This window comes from Petaurus breviceps, unplaced genomic scaffold, assembly GCF_028583685.1.
Source record: "Petaurus breviceps papuanus isolate PSGF00001 unplaced genomic scaffold, PetGlider_PUasm1.0 184, whole genome shotgun sequence".
Classification (NCBI taxonomy): domain Eukaryota; kingdom Metazoa; phylum Chordata; class Mammalia; order Diprotodontia; family Petauridae; genus Petaurus; species Petaurus breviceps.
The window spans coordinates 2,323,435-2,340,828 of record NW_027185793.1 but is presented as its reverse complement, the minus strand read 5'-3'; positions in this window follow the sequence as shown (position 1 = coordinate 2,340,828).

Sequence of the window (17,394 nt, the reverse complement as noted above, 5' to 3'; positions counted from 1 at the left end):
AAAGAAAGAAAGAAATGCTTCAGTGGGGGAAAAAAGGTCTGAAGTAGAAGAAGAGAAAGTTGACCCTTGTCAGGAGGTTGGGGACTTATGAGAATGTTATATGAAAGAGAAAGGGAGGGGGAAAGGATAACTGTATACTTGAAGCTAAAAAAATTAAATAAAATAAATCTGAAGCTCTTCCTGAAGAGGTAGGAGCTGGATGTTCTGAGAAGGAAGCAGCTGCTTGTCCCCCAAGGAAAAATAGAGCTACAGAAACTATCAGGTGAGAGAAGGTCCAATAAGAGTAAAAAAAAAAAAAAGAGTGGTGGTTGGTGATTCACTATTCAAAGATATCAAGGAAAATAGTTGTCAACCTGGTAACAAGGAAAGGCCTGTACTTTCATAGGGTATGTATATAAAACGTAACTGGGAATCTCCCAAAACATGTAAAAGTATGGCTTCTACCCACTTCTGATGAGTTGTATGGACACAAATACTAGTGCCAGAAGGAGCCTAGAAATTATTCTCAAAGGTTATAAGAAGGTGGCAAAAGATGATAGTTGTATTTTCCTCTAAGATTTCCATTTAAGGAAAGATATAAAGGGAAGAAAATCTAATTTAGGAAGTGCAAAGATAATTAAGAATAAGATTGTGCTATGATTTTTTTTTTTTGCAAACTGTCTCCTTTCACATGACTAATATGGAAATAGGTTTTATATTATTATACATATATAACTGATATCAAATTGCTTACTATCTTAGAGATGGGGGAGAGTAGGGAGGGAGAGAAAAAATTTGGAACTCAAAATTTTATTTTAAAATGAATGTTAAAAATATCTGTACATGTAATTGGAAAAATACCATTAAAAAGGAATAAGGTTGTGTCTAAAAAAGGGAATTTTAACTTCTGGACATGGTTTAAAATATAGATTTGACAGAAACCTGACCTAAGTTAAAGATTGGTGAGATTGTATCTTCCTGGTGTTTCTAAAATCTAATTAAAAGAGATTTAAACTAAAGAGGATTGGAGGAGGTGGCTAGGGGGTGCAGTGAATAGAGCACCAGCCCTGAAGTCAGGAAGACCTGGGTTCGGATCCAGCCTCAGACACTTAACACAAAAACTAGCCATGTGACCTTGGGCAAGTCAGTTAACCCCAACTGCCCTCCAAAAAGCAAAAAACAAAAACAACAACAAAAAAAGGATTGGAGGAGAAAACTGCCTGTGTATATCCACCAAGATGGGAGAGAGACGGAAATAGAGAGAGACAGAGAGAGAAAAAAAAAAAACAATGAATGTGAAGGGAAAAGAATAATAGTTGTAGAAACCATATCACAGGAGAAAAAAAAAACTGAGAGAACTACCAGAAGTAAAACCTATAGCTTCAAATTTCTATACACAAACGGTTAAAGTTTAGGCAATAAGCAAGAATTAGAGGTCCTAATGCAAGAAGGCAGATTTAACTTCCTATGTATCCATGAGAATTGGTGAGACAAAACCATGTATATACCTTATTATATTTGTGGATATGCCTTACTCAAAATAAAGAATACTTTTTTTCCTTTTCTATCAATTTTTTTAACATTTTTTTTAAGTTCTGAGTTTCAAATTCTATCCCTCCCTTCCTCCCCTACCTCTTCCCTGAGAAGCTAAGCAATTAGATGTGGTTATACATGTGCAATTATATAAAACATTTCCATATTAGTTATTTAGACAAAAAAGACTAGAATAAAAGAAAAAGTGAAAAATAGCATGCTTCCGTCTGTAACCAGACAATATCAGTTCTTCCTCTGTAGACAGAATATGCTTCATCATTAATCCTTTGGAATTGTCTTGGATTACTATATTGCTGAGAGATAAATCCACTACTGCTGCTCATCACACAATGTGGCTGTTACTGTGTACAGTGCTCTCCTGGTTCTGCTCACTTCACTCAGCAACAGTTCATGTAAGTCTTTCCAGGTTTTTCTGAAATTTCTGTCATTTCTTATAGCACAATAATAGTCTATTACAATCATATAACACAGCTTGTTTAGTCATTCTCCAATTTGATTTCCCTTTGGTTTCCAATTCTTAGTCACCACAAAAAGCTGCTTTTTTCCCCCCTTTTTTAAATGTCTTTTGGATACAGACCTTGCAGTGGTATTGCTGTATGAAAGGGTATGCAAAGTATAAATAGTATACATTAAAGGGGTGGTGTAACATTGTATATAAGAAGGTAAAATTGTGAGAAAATCCAGAAACCCAAAGGGAGGAAACATTGGTAGAGAATATGTGGGAATTTTATCTCTTCATATATCAAGGGTGTGCAAGACTTATTTAATTTGTAATAAGTACAATTGTTTTTAAAAAATGAATGTTATCACAAAATTTAAAGTATGATCTATCACTATTGGCATGATACGAGTTGCAGGTCATTATGAATAAAATATGTCTTTGGCAATATGGGGGAGAGGGGTAGATCAATAGAGGAAGAAAGAAGTAATTTTGTCATCTGAGCGTAATTACAGATTACCTGGACAGAAAGAGGAAATAGATGAGGAGTTCTGGAACCAGAAACACAAGCCTGGAAGAGAAAGATGATCTAGTAGTAACTCTAGACTTCAATTATCCAGACAACTACTAGAATATAAAAGAGACATATAGGCAGGCAAGCAGGCAGACAGGCATAGATACAGAGATACAAAGAGAGAGAGATTCATAAACAAAGAGAGACATAGAAACAAAGAGTCAAGAGACACCAAGAGAAATAGACAGACAGAAACAATGAGAGAGATATGTGGGGGAATGACCACTTCCTCCTAGAGAATTTGTTAGAAAGGAAAGCCAGCAAACAGTCTGACATGAATCTTGGATTATAGGACAGCAGATTTTGAAGAGTTTAAATGATAGATCAGTAAGATCCCATGGACTAAAATTCTACAGGGGAAGTCCACTTAAAGAAAGATGGAGAATCACTGAAGAATGAAATCCCCAAAACACAAAGGGACACAATTCCAACAGGAAAGAAAATGAGAAAGAAAAACAGTAGTTGTCTACTGCTGGGTACCCAGGATACTAACGAACTGTGAATTTTTAAAGATAAATACAAAGGAAGTGAAGTCAGGTAACAGAAGATTAGTATAAGAATGTGTGTGCTCTATTAAAAAACATAAGAGTCAGGAGTGCTAAAGCTCGGAATGAGCTGAGTCTGTAGAAGAAAGCTGAAGAGAACAACAAAGGGGGTGGGGTATTTTAAGCTATTTAGCTTAATTTAACTTGAGCATTAAATAAAGGAGAGAATCGCTGCTTTAAGTACTTGACATAATAACTGACAACAGAAAGAAAGCAGAGCTACCGAATTCTAATTTTGCTGGTTTTCTTTGCCAAGGAGAATGAGCTTGGCATGGAAATGACAGACCAAGAATGGAGAACAGAGTTGATACCCAAGATAAATGAGGAGACAGTAAGAGAGCACTTAGCTAATCACATGCAAGAACTAAACCACTCAGCCCTGAGTTCCCTGGAACCCGGTGTCCTCATTTTCACCTGGGACAATTTATCACCCTGACATTAGACGTATACCCCCCCCCTCTTATCCCCACTCTCATTTCCCACCTCTTTGCTCTGAGAATTGTAATCAAAACTCACATTGCCTCTTGAAAGGGCGTGTCAACAGACCACCTTATTTTTCCATTTACTATTTAGGTATCTTCCAGGAATGGGGAACCTTCTACCTCCAGGTCACATGTGGTCCTCTAGGTCCTCAAGTGCGGCTCTTTGACTGAATCCAAACTTCACAGAACAAACCCCCTTTAATAAAAGTCTGGTCAGGAGAACCCAAAGCAAACTCCCCTGGTCACTACTCCTTGATTTCTGCAGTCTTTCTGCTGTTGGAGTGTAAGATCCCTGAAGGGTAGGGACTGCTTCATTTCAATATTTGTATCTCCAGCGTGGCAGGAGCAACCCCCATTTTATGTAGTCTGGGCTGGCCCTTTAAGGGGGAAAGGACTGTTTTAAGCAGGCTCAGTTGGTCCTTTAAGAGGGCGAATCATTTTCCTTCCCTGCCAAGGTCCCCCCCACCCCCACCCCACTCCACCCCTGCATAAAAAACCAAGCCCAGGAAGAGTAGAAGTCATAAGCTTTGTCTTACTTGTCTTGCCCCTTTCAAGGGAAGGTTTTCCTATTTGATATATTGATCCTTCAGGATGAGCAAAGTGATGTTCTTTTACCCTTATACCTTTTTGAATTGATTCTTTTAATTCTTACTTGGTAAAGTTGGTTTTAGTGCTCCGGGAAAGCTTATCGCATTTAAACCTTGAATTTGCTTGAGGCTTGGCCTGCAAAACCCAGCAGTGCTTGGAACATAGTAAATGCTTAATAAGTGGTGTTCATTTATTCTTGATTTCAAATCACCAGAGGAGCTACTGTAGGGAGATGGGGAATTTTCAGAGTAAATAAAGACAGTTTTGAAGAAAAGGGTTTCTAGTTGGAACCCATTTCCACCCTTCCTTGCCGCCCCCCCACCCCCCCATCCCCAACCCAAGCCAGAAAATCCATTGGCAGGTGGCTTGGGGCAATATGTTGTGCAGTACTGCTCTAACTGGGTGCAGCCAGTGATGCCAGAATATTCTCCTATACGCATGAGTTCTTAACTTTGGGTCCATGACCTTTTAAAAAAAATATTTTTCTTGGCTATTTCAACCTAACCAGTTTCCTTCATAATTCTGTGTATTTTGTTTTTAAAAACATTATTCTGAGAAGGGCCCATAGGCTTCACCAGACTACCAAAGGGGTCTGTAACACTAAAAATATTAAGAGCCCCTAATGGACAGGGTGCTGTTTTGCATTTCACCTGCTCCTGGAAATGTGAGTTTATGCCCATTCAATTTCTCATGGCAAGAAAGTGGGGCTCCCAAGTTGAGGCCATGCCATCTTTGGAAGTGAAAAGGACGGAGGAGGAAAGGGGAGTTTCCTATGAAAATTAAGATAGAAAAAAAATTATATCAAACAGCCATTTACCAGTAGTGGCTGTTTGTGAGTAGAGACCTTTTGCATCGCTGTGTGACTGATGTGGATTTTGGAAATAGAGGTTTCCATATGGCACAGCTAAATTAAATTGTTACCTGGAAGGCAATGAGAGGTGGGGGAAGGGGAGTGTAGGAACCGGGGCTCAAGGCAGAAGGGGATCTAGGATGGGTCCTACCTACTGCTTTTTGCTGCCTGATTGAGCACTTTTTTCCCAAAGCAGAGATTAGCCTCTGCCACTTCAGGGCTGACCTAGATGAATTAGATCTGGGAAACAGAGATCAGGAGAGAGCTGAAGGCAGAAGGGCATTAAATAAATGTTTCTTTTGCTACCATATTGTTTCTTGCTGTCTTACTACTCCAGTGATTTGGACCCAGGTTTCCTCTGCATTCTCAGGTACTGGAGGGGGAAATGGCAGATGAGATTTTTAAAAAATATATTTTCCCCTACTTACAAGTTTGTTTGTTTTTAAAGTTTTGAGTTCCAAATTCTGTACCACCCCATTCTCCCCTGTCCCGCAAACCACACCTCCCCCCATGGTAAGCAGATATAGACTATAAAGTGCAATGTTGCAAACTATTTCCACATTAGTCATTATATACAAGAAGACTTGAATAAAAGAAAAAGAATGAAAGAAAGTAAAACAAAGCATGCTTCAGTCTGTATTCAGACAATATCAAGTTTTGTTTTGTTTTGTTTTTCCTGGGTGCAGGTAGTATGCTTTATCATTAGTCCTTCGGAATTGTCTTGGATCAATGTATTGCTGAGAATAGCTAAGTCATTCACAATTCTTCACCAAACAATATTGCTATTATTGTGTTCAATGTTCTGGCTCTGTTCACTTCACTTTGCATCAGTTCATATATAGGTCTTTCCAGGTTTTTCTGAAATTCTCCTACTTGTCATTTCTTATAGCACAATAATATTCCATTACAATCATATAGCACAGCTTTTTTAGGCATTCCCCAATTGATGGGTGTCCCTTCATTTTCTAATTCTTAGCCACCAAAAAAAAAAAGCTGCTATAAATATTTTTGTATAAGTAGGTCCTTTCCCCTTTTTCTTTCTCTCTCTCCTTTTTTTTTTAACCTTTTGGAGGGTAATTGAAGTTAAGTGACTTGCCCAAAGTCACATGGCTAGTGTGTCAAGTGTCTGAGGTCAAATTTGAACTCAGGTCCTCCTGACTCCAGGGTCGGTACTCTATTCACTGCACCACCCTCTCTCTTTCTTTCTTCATAAGGCAGATGAGATTTTTAAGTCAATGTTAGGAGTATTTGAAAGACTGTATAAAATGGGAGAGGTACCTCAGGCCCGGAAGTGAACACATATTTTCCTGAGTTTCAAAAGAAGGAAGGGAACAGAGACCACAAACTACAAGCCAATGAGCTTGCCTTCCTTTTCTGGGAAAATTATGCAGAAAGCATCTTGAAAAAAGTGATTAATGAACATCTGGAAAGGGAAGTGGTGATGACAAAAAATCAACATGGATTCATTAGGAAGAGGTCATGACAAACTAACCTTGTTTCCTTTTTTTAACAGGGTGCTGAACAGGCAGATCAAGAAAATATTAGTGATATAGTTTAACTTTAGCTAAGTATTCAAAAAAATACCATGTTCTATTCTTATGGGAAGAAGATGGAGAGATGTATGAGTGGATAAGAAAAAAATTAAAGTAGTTCAGAATTAAGGGTTACATGTATGTATTCAAAAAATTTTTTTAAATCTGGTTGTGTTTTGGTGATGATTATTTTGAGTTATATAGCTTTTTTTGGCACTGAGCTATAAATGAAAGGGAATAGAACAAAGTTAAGATTTGCACAGCCTACAGTTAGAATTAGAGTTCTCCAGATCCTTAGACCACAACTCCTGAGATACACCTAAGCTGAGATGTGTCTAAATCTGTTTAGAAGTAACCACAGTTGGATAGCAGAGTAGAAGGACCTCCCTGCTGCTCCTGCTTCCACCTTCCCCAATCCATGTAAAAAGGGGACTCTAAACAAACTTTGGAGCTGTAGAACCCACAAAATGATACAGAGAAGCTAACCTCCCGCTGAGGACAGCCCAACAGGCGGGCAGGAATTGGCCAGCACAGCGCTCTGGGAGCTAAGCCCAGCCCCAAGTCGAGGCTTTAGCACCAGAGTGGGCCTGACCAGCTGCCGGAGGGACTCCAGATCAGCAGCTGTGGCCGTTTCCAGATTTATCAACACACAGATTCGAAGGAGAAAGTGAGAGGTCAGTGTAGTCTGGACTTTGGGACCAGTAAATGGGATGCATGGCTTTTGCCCCCATGGTGAGGTGCCGGCACAGCCAGCCAACACCACGTGGCAGCTTCAACTCCTGGCCTGCAGAGTGTAGGGGGACCAAGCACCAGTCTGAGGGGTAATGGCTCTTGCTTTAACCTTCTTGGATCTGGATTGCAGTCTAGGGTGGAGGTCCTGGGGTGTGTGTCCAGCTTGCCAGAGCGTGTGGAGACCTCAGAGAGGGTACCCATCTAATACCTCAGGTAACTGAGAAAACCCCAGCATTTGGGATGAAAGCTCCCCTGTCTGGTGGCAGAGTCCTACTGTGGCAAAAAGCCCAGGGGTCAAGTGACTGAGGGGCAACATGACCAGGCAAAGGAAACAAAGCAGACAGAAGATTCCAACATTACACTCCTATTTGGGGGACAAAAAGGAGCAAAGCATGGAACAGGAGGAAGACAGTGAAGTCAGAATTCCTACACCAAAAGCTTTCCTTTCAAAGGAAAATACAAGCTGGTTACAGGCCATAGAGGACCTTAAGAAGCAGATAAGAGAAGTGGAGGAAAAATTGGGAAGAGAAATGAGAACAATGCAAGAAAATTATGAAATGAGAGTCAACAGCCTGACTGAGGAAAATAACACTTTAAAAAATAGACTGACTCAAATGGCAAAAGAGGCTCAAAAAGGCAATGAGGAGAAGAATGCCTTAAAAAGTCGAATTTGCCAGATGGAAAAAGAATCTCAAAAGCTCACTGAGGATAATCGTTCCTTCAGAATTAGATTGTAGCAAATGGAAGCTAATGACTTTATGAGAAATCAAGATGCTGTTAAACAGATCCAAACAAATGAAAGAATAGAAGGCAATGTGAAATATCTCATGGGAAAAACCACTGACCTGGAAAATAGATCCAGGAGAGATAATTTAAAAATTATTGGACTGCCTGAAAGCCATGATCAAAGTAAGAACCTAAAAATCATCCTCCAGGAAGTTCTCAAAGAAAACTGCCCTGATGTTTTAGAATTAGAGGGCAAAATAGAGGTTGAAAAAATCCACCGATCACCTCCTGAAAAAGATCCCAAAAAGAAAACTCTTAGGAATGTTATAGCCAGGTTCCAGAATTCCCAGATTAAGGAGAGAATATTACAAGCAGCCAGGAAGAAACAATTTGAATATTGTGGAAACACAATCAGGATAATCCAGGATCTGGCAGCTTCTACACTGAGGGATCGAAGGGCTTGGAATATGATATTCCAGAGGGCAAAGGAGCTGGGATTAAAACCAAGAGTCACCTACCCAGCAAAACTGAGTATCATGTTTCAGGGGAAAATGTGGTCATTCAGTGGAATAGAGGACTTTCAAGCATTCTTGCTGAAAAATCCAGAGTTGAACAGAAAATTTGACATTCAGATACAAGAATCAAGAGAAGCATGAGAAGGTAAACAGGGAAAAGAAATCATAAAGAACTTATCAAAGTTGAACTATTAACATTCCTACATGGAAAAACAATAATTGTAACTGATGAAACTTTTCTCAGTAGTTGAAGGGAATAGAAATATATATATATATATATATATGTGTGTGTGTGTGTGTGTGTGTGTGTGTGTATGTATATATATATGCCTATATATGAGGGTATATGGGTATATGAATACATATGTGAATGTGTCTATGTATGTTTACAGGTATATAGATAGAGGACACAGGACCAATTTAACAGGAAGGGATGATACTTAAAAAGTGAAATTAAGAGGTGAGAGAGGAATATAATGAAAGGAGATGGGGAGAGACAGAATGGGGTAAACTATCTCATACAGAAGAGGCAAGTGAAAATGGTTACAATGGAGGGGAAGAATAGGAAGACAAAAGGGAATGGGTCAACCTTATTCCCATTGAATTTGGCTTGAGGAGGGAATGAAATACACACTAAATAGGGTATCTCACCCTACAGGAGAGTAGGGGGGGAAGGGTATGAGAGGGGGGGATGATGGAAAGGAGGGCAGGCTGGGGGGGAAGGAAGTTGGAAGCACCCACTTTTAAAAGGGGACAGGATCAAAGTAGAGAATAGAACAAGTGGGAGGTGGGATAGGAGGGAGGGAAATATAGTCAGTCTTTTCCAACATATCTACCATGTTATTGTTTTGCACTAGCCACACATGTACATCCTATACTGAACTGCTTATCTACCCAGTAAGGGTGGGTGGCAAGGGAGGAAGGGAATGAATCTGGAAGTTTTAAAATCAAATATATATATATATATATACATATATATATATGTGTGTGTGTGTGTGTGTGTGTATGTATATATGTGTGTGTGTGTGTGTGTATACTATTATCAATACTATTTTACTTGTAATTGGGAAATAAGATATAGAGGCACTGGGGCACAGAGATCCACTGGAAAAGTCAAAAGGGGTATGGGAGAAAATATGGGAGAGAGCAGATTGGAGGAGGGGACATCCTGTGGGACTGCTATTTGGGGGCGGGGGTGGGGGAAAAATGGGGAGAAAATTTGTAACTCAAAATCTGGCGGAGATGAATGATGTAAGTCAGAAGTTAATAAAGCATTTGAAAAAAAAGAAATTATCAAGGAAAAAAAAGAAGTAACCACAGTTGCCAGATAACTAGGACAGTCAAAAAAGATCTCATCTATGGGTTGACAAGAGGAAATATCAAGACTCCAGGTCAGTTTCTATCTTAATAAATGTCAATTGAACTGGGTAATAATAATTTCTGATACCAAGGTCCAAAAAAAAAGTTAAAACAAATTCTTACAATGTTTGGAGTATAATAAATATTAAAGTAAAGTACTAAGTCTAAATTATTGTCACTGTAAATCAGCTGTAAGTTTCTGTGGAGTCTTTTGAAGACTAAGAGGTCTGTTTAGACAGAAGAACAAAACAGTGTTAGGAGAATGATGTGAGAAACTTAAGACTTCCATACAAGAGAAAAAATAAAGTGAAAAAGAAGCCCATATTGCCTTCTACCAAAAAAAGGGATTTAACTATCCCTTGAGGGAAGAGGGAGAGAACATATGAGGTTCACAACAATCTTAAACAGTAAAATGGGAATATGGGAATAGCAGCCCCCAAAATCCCAAACCATAGGCAATTCAGAAATTATTTTTCTTTTTTAATATGCTACATGATTATTTTGTTGGATATTTACCTTTCTAACTACATTTTTATAAACTGGTATTAAAAACAAAATAATATTCTTGCACTGAGTTTTACTTCAGGGGTTCTTATTTTTTTGTTATGAGCCTCTTTTGTATTCTGGGCAAGCCTACTTCCTTCTCAGAATAATGTTTTTAAATGTATAAAATACATAGAATTGCAATTAAGCTAATGATACTGAAAAATATCCATTGAAACATTTTTTTAAAACCAAATTAATGAACTTCAGGTTAAGAACCTCTATTTTACTCCAATACCTCATGGTAGTATGGAGGTAATCAGGGCTTTTTGAAAGTTAAATGAGAGGAGCAAGTTTGGAAAGTTTTACCATGCTGGAAAAGTTTCAAAAGACTCTTAATAAAAAAACCTCACTAAGTACAGAGTATTCCTTCACAGTAGGCTTGCCATTTGATGACAAATTATCCCAACATGGCACCCCCTAGGGATAGGGTATTAGATCTGTGATTTCACTAATAAAGGGAACTCCCAGATAAGGAAACTCCTTCTACTAATGTAGGTCAGCATTCTCCCTACAACTAAGTCTTCCAAGTTGCCTAGAAAGTATCTTGGTTAGACTCTATGTCTGAGACAGGACTAGAACCAAGCTCTTCTTGGCTCCAAGGGCAGCTCTTTATACATCACACAACACAGTGACATGTTCAACAAAGAAAAAATAATAGCCCTTACTCTTGTGTGAACCCTTTCTGCCCCAAAGGTGGAAGTGGCAATAAAAGGAGGCAGAGGGTCCTACAAATCAGAACTCTTCTTTCACTCATAAACATTCACTTGGTTGCTGAATTTGATATTCTTGTTCAGTGCCCAATTAGTGAACATCTTACTGGAGAAAACACAATTATATAAATCTTGACATTCTTTCTAGAAATTAAAACCAGAATAAAATGAATGAATGAAAAAATACATATTAAGTGCTTACTATGTGCCAAGCACTAAGATAAGTTCCATGTTACAAATATAAGCAACAGTGTTACAGATACAAGTACAGACATAAGTAATATAAGATAGTCCTTGCCCTCAGGAAATTTATATTTTCATAAGGCAAGATAAGACATATAGTACAGTGATGGTCAAGGAATAATGTTTTAGGCAAGAAAGACAGAGAAAATGGTGATTGAAGTCATAGGGCACAAGTCTTCTTTACAAAGTCCCTGGTTTCCTTTAATCTTCAAGTCAAATCTGATAGGTAGAAGGCTATTTTTCCTGATCTTCCAGCTACTATAGTGTTTTCCCCTCAAAGATTACTGGTCCTCTAATCTGCATATTCCTTGTGTCTACCTTTTATTTACAGGATATCTTCCCCATTAGAATATGAGCTACTTAGGGGGCGGCTATGTGGTGAAGTGAGTAAAGCGCCGGCCCTGGAGTGGGGAGGACCCGAGTTTGGTTCTGGCCTAAGACACTTAACACCCACACAAAAATACTAGCAGTGTAACCTTGGGCAAGTTACTTAACCCCAATTGCCCTCCAAAGGGCAAAAAAAAAAAAAAAGAATATGAGCTCCTCAAAGATGGGGACCATTTTGTTTGTTTGTTTTGTTTTGTTTTTGCCTTTCTTGTATCCCCAGTGATTAGCACAGTGTCTGGGGAGAAACTGTACATTGTAGGCACCAGCACGTCATGGAAATGGCTGGAAAGTGGCCCTGAGACCAGACAAGAAAGCTTGGGGCAGCTAGATGGCGCAGTGAATAGAGGAGCCCTGGAGTCAGGAGGACTTAGGCTCAAATCCAGCCTCAGACACTTAACACTTGGTGACCTTGGGCAAGTCACTTAACCCCAATTGCCCTGCCTTCCTCTCTCAAAAAAAAAAAAGCAAATGCTCATCAATCAAAGCCTAGGGTCATAGAAGTGGGAGCTGGAACTCAGGAAGGCAGAGGTCAGAGAGAAAGCAATGTGTTGTGGAGGACCAAAGTTAGATAAGATAAAGCAAAAAGAATTCACCATTACATAAAAGCAAGAATCACAGATTCTCCCTAGAGAGACAAATAAAAGAATTGGTAGAACTGATTTTATCATAAATACAAAGTCAGCAAGAAATAATATGTCAGAGGAGACTTGGATATCTCTTATTGAAATGCTTATGAAACACATTTGCAAAAAGACCACAATGATGATATATAGTAATTTAAAATGTCAACATCTATTGCTGAAGATGAGGAGATAGAGACATTCTATGAAGATGTCGATGATACATCCAAGTTTAATATATTTTTGATACCCGGTAGCTTCACTGCTTTTAGGCTTTTTTGGTCTCACCATGACAAGATGGGTATAGAGAAGGAAAAAAAAAATTAGAAAGTACAGTTGTGGAATAAGAAGTAGATGTTAGAAGCTTGTAGAGTATACAGATTATGCCTTTGTCTAGGGTCACACAGCTAGTAAGTCTCATGCCTCAGACACTTGACACTTACTAACTGTGTGACCCTAGACAAGTCACTTAACCCCAATTGCCTCAAAAATAAAATTTCTAATGTGAGAGCCATTTCTTAATCAGCAGTCCATATATATAATCATATTATTGACTTGTGAAAGCAAAGGTTAAAATCAATAACAAATTAGAAAAGCAAATGAGGCAATTCCAATGTGACCTATTTAAATCAGCATTAAAAAATGGGAAGTGAACAAAAGAACAAATATCAGCAAAGACTTACCATTCCTTAAGGAAATTTAATCAATGTAGATAAGTCTTCACAACAAGAAGATTAAACCAGCCTATAAACTATCTCAGGAAGTAAACATTTGATGCTTTTCCCAAATAGATATGGCAGCCAAAGGCAACACTAGTTTGGAATATGAACTCATTTTGAAATCTTATGGAGGAAGATGACAGAAGATGAGCAGTATTGTTTCATAAAACAATCCAAAACAGTGCTGGAAAATAAGTTTACAGAAAGCTTAGTGAGAGATCCAATTAAACCAGATAATCCTGAGAAGATCTGAGGATAAAACTAAAAGGAATTACATCCAATTCAACAACAAATATTTGTTGAATCCCTACCATATGCCAGGTATTGTGCTAGGCACTGGGGTACAAAAACAAAATGAAAAATATCCTTGCTGTCATTGTAGTGGAGAAGATTACACATACACACACATACACACACACATTTACACACATATATACATATTAATATATATTGTATATGGTTAAGTAATTATTAAAATATACAAAGTAATATTGTAGGGAAATCTCTAACAATATAAAATGTATAAAAATTTCTATATTAAACTCATTGTCTCCATAAATGTCAATGAAGTCACCATGTTTAGCCTGTTACATTAGTCCCTGATTAAAAAGCAAAAGAAGTGCTAAGAAAAAAAAAGTTGGGAAGAGCAGCTGGACTAGACCAAGTATACACTGAGGAAATTCATTCTGGACACAGTATAATTTTGAAGCTTTTGATCAAATCTGAAGATAAGGAAAAAAAAGAGAATACCAATGCTTAGAAATATTCACATATTCCAAGATGGAGCAAAATAGACAGCAACCCAGCTGAACTCTCCCAACATTCCCCTCCAAACAAGTTAAAAGAACTCCTCAATTAAAATTGTGGAGCCACAGAGTTAGCAAAAGCTCAGGGTGAGACTTTTTCCAACCAAAGGCAACTTAGGAGGTCATCAGGAGAAGTTCTTGACAAGTGGATGGGAGCCAGCCCAGAGACATGCAGTTGGGGAGTGGGGCAGAGGGTATTGGAGGTGGCCACATCTGTGGCATGAATAGCTTTGGGGGCTCTCAACTCAGATATGGTGAGGGGGTCAGACAAGTGGTCAAAAAGAAATTACATGAGACCCCTTGCTGGCACTAATTAGGAACTCTATTGCCCAGAAGCAGTTATGACTCAATTCCAGAGTGGAGAAGAACACTTGTAATCTGTCACAAGAAAGCAGGGGTATTGGTCACAGTTCCAAAGGGGAAAAGAACACTGGCACTTGTGGCTGCAGGAGAGCAAGGGACCTGGTCACAGTCCCAGGATCAAGAAGAACACTAGTGTTTATGGCTGTTGGGAAACAGGTGCCCTTTCTGGGTAAAGACCAGAGCATAGACCTGGAGAACAGTGACACCACCTCTCCCCATATCACTGAAACTTGGAAGCATCAAAAGCTTGCAAACCCCCAGAACTAACTCTGAAAACAGCCCCCAAAGCATGTAGCTTGGGACAGTGACCCTCCCACCCACAGGTCAGCATAGCCCAACTTTAACATAAAGTTAAAAATGAAAAAAATAGGCTGGAAAAATGAGCAAACAACAACAACAAAGAGTACATCTGTACAAAGCTATTACAGTGGCTGGTAAGACCAAAACATAAGCTCAGAAGAGGACAAGAAAACAATAACCAGCAAAACCTTAAAGAAAAATACTAATTGGACACAAGCCCAACAAGAAATCCTAGAAGAGTTAAAGAAAGAACTTAAGAGTGGTAAAGGAAAAATTGGGGGAAGAAATGCGAGTGATGCAAAAAAAATATGAAAAGAAAATTGGTTGATCATTGTCCTTTGGGTTAGAGGAAGACCAAAATGACATCACCACATTTGGGTCAATGTACAGTGTGTACAACTGTGGCTGCTCAGACCAATATGAGATCAGAAGTTTCCACCATAGGTCAGGAACAAATAGTCTGTATGAACATTTGGATTGGAGATGTCTCTAAATTTGCACATCTCACAGAAAAAAAAATTAACAGTTTGATAAAAGAGGCACTAAAAAATACTGAAGAAAGTAACACTTTAAAAAAAACAGAATTGACCTAATGGGGAAAGAGGCACAAAAATTCACTAAAGAAAAGAACTTAGAAAGAAGAATTGGCTAAATGGAAAAAGAGGTACAAAAGCCAACTGAAGAAAATAGTTCCTTAAAAATTAGAATTGAGTAAGTGGAAAGCTGCCTCCATGAGACACTGAAAAACAATGGAAGTCAAAAGAATCTTATTGGAAAAACAACTGACCTGGAAGATAACTCTAGGAGAAATAATTTAAGAATTATTAGACTATTTGAAAGCCATTTTAAAAAATGTCAAGACCTTATATTTCTAGAAATTAAAAAAAAAAACTTGCCCCCAATATCTAAGATCCAGAGGGTAAAATAGAAATTGAAAGAATCTGTCAATCACCTCCTGAAAGAGATCCCAAAATAAAAACTCTCAGGAATATTAAAGTCAAATTCCAGAGCTCTTAGGTCAAGGAGAAAATATTTTGAATAGCTGGAAAGAAATTATTTAAATGTCATGAAACTACAATCTGGCTCACACAAGATTTAGTAGTTTGCACATCAAAGGAGCAGAGGACTTAGAATATAAGGTGAAGAAGCTATAATTACAACCAAGAATAAGCTACCCAGTAAAACTAAGTAAAATCCTTCTAGGGGGAAAATAGATATTTAATGAAATAGAAGACTTCTAAGCATTCTTTTTTTTTTTTTTTTGCTTTTTTTTTTTTGAGGGCAGTTGGGGTTAAGTAACTTGCCCAAGGTTACACAGCTAGTATTTTTGTGTGGGTGTTAAGTGTCTGAGGCCGGAACCGAACTCAGGTCCTCCTGACTCCGCCGATGCTCTACTCACTGCACCACTTAGCTGCCTCACTTCTAAGCATTCTTGATGAAAAGATCAGAGGTGAATGGAAAATTTGATATTCAAACAAGACTCAAGAGAGTAATGAAAGAATAATCCTAAGAGATTCAATAAAGTTAAACTTTTACTTATGGGAAGATAATATATGTAACTCCTTAGAATATTATCCTTATTAGGGCAATTAGGAGACATCTACATAGACAAAAGTCATAAGTATGAATTAATTATGTTGGGATGATCTAAAAAAAATGGAGCTATAAGAAGGAGAGATGAATTGGGAAAGGTAAAATGGGGAAATTTTTCTCATATAAAATGGCATGGAAGGAAGAGCTTTTATAGTGGAATGGGAAAATGGGGTGTGGTGAGGAATGCTTAAAACTCACTCTCATTGAAATTGGTTCAAAAAGGGAAGAATATATATGCCAATGAAGTTGCATATAGAGTTCTAACAGGGAAATAGGGAAAGGGAATAATACTTGAGGGAGTGTGATAAAAATGAGGATGGATTGGGGTAGCTTAGGTGGCACAATGAATAGAGCACCAGTCCTGGAGTCAGGAGGGCCTGAGTTCAAACCCAGCCTCAGATACTTGACACTTAACTAGCTGTGTGACCTTGGGCAAGTCACTTAACCCCAATTACCTTGACTTCTCCTCTCCAAAAAAAAAATGAGGATGGATTAAGGGAGGCTGTGATCAAAAACAAAATAGGAAAGGACAGGAACAGAAAGAAAGTAGTATGGAGGGAAATACACAGTAATCATAACTGTGAATGTGAATGGGATTACTCACTCATAAAACAGAAGCAGATAGCAGAATGGATTAAAAATTAGAATGCAGCAATATGTTGTTTAAAAGAGACACACTTGAAACAAGAAGACACACAGAATTAAAATAAAGGTCTAGAAAAGAATCTATTATGCTTCATCTGAAATAAAAAAAAAGTAGGGATAGCAATCATGATCTCAGACAAAGAAAAATTAAAAGAGATAATCAGGGAGGCTACATTTTGCTATAAGATACCATAGACAATGAAATAATATAAAAAAATTTTATACAAGTTTCTCTGGTAAAGTTCTTGTTTCTCAAATATGTAGGGAACTGAGTCAACTTTATAAAAATAAGAGCCATTCCCTAATTAATAAATGTTCAAGAGACATTAAAAGTCATTTTTCAAAAGAAGATTTCAAAGCTATAGTCATATGTAAAAATACTGAGGTGCCACCTAACACCTATCAGAAATGACAAATGCTGAAGGGGATGAGGGAAAATAGGTATAATAATACACTTTAGGTGGAATTGTGAATTGGTCAAGCATTCTGGAGAACAATTTGGAACTGTGCCCAAAGGTCTATAAAACTATTCATGCCCTTTAACCCAGCAATGCCACATACTAGGTCTGTATCACAAAGAGATAAAA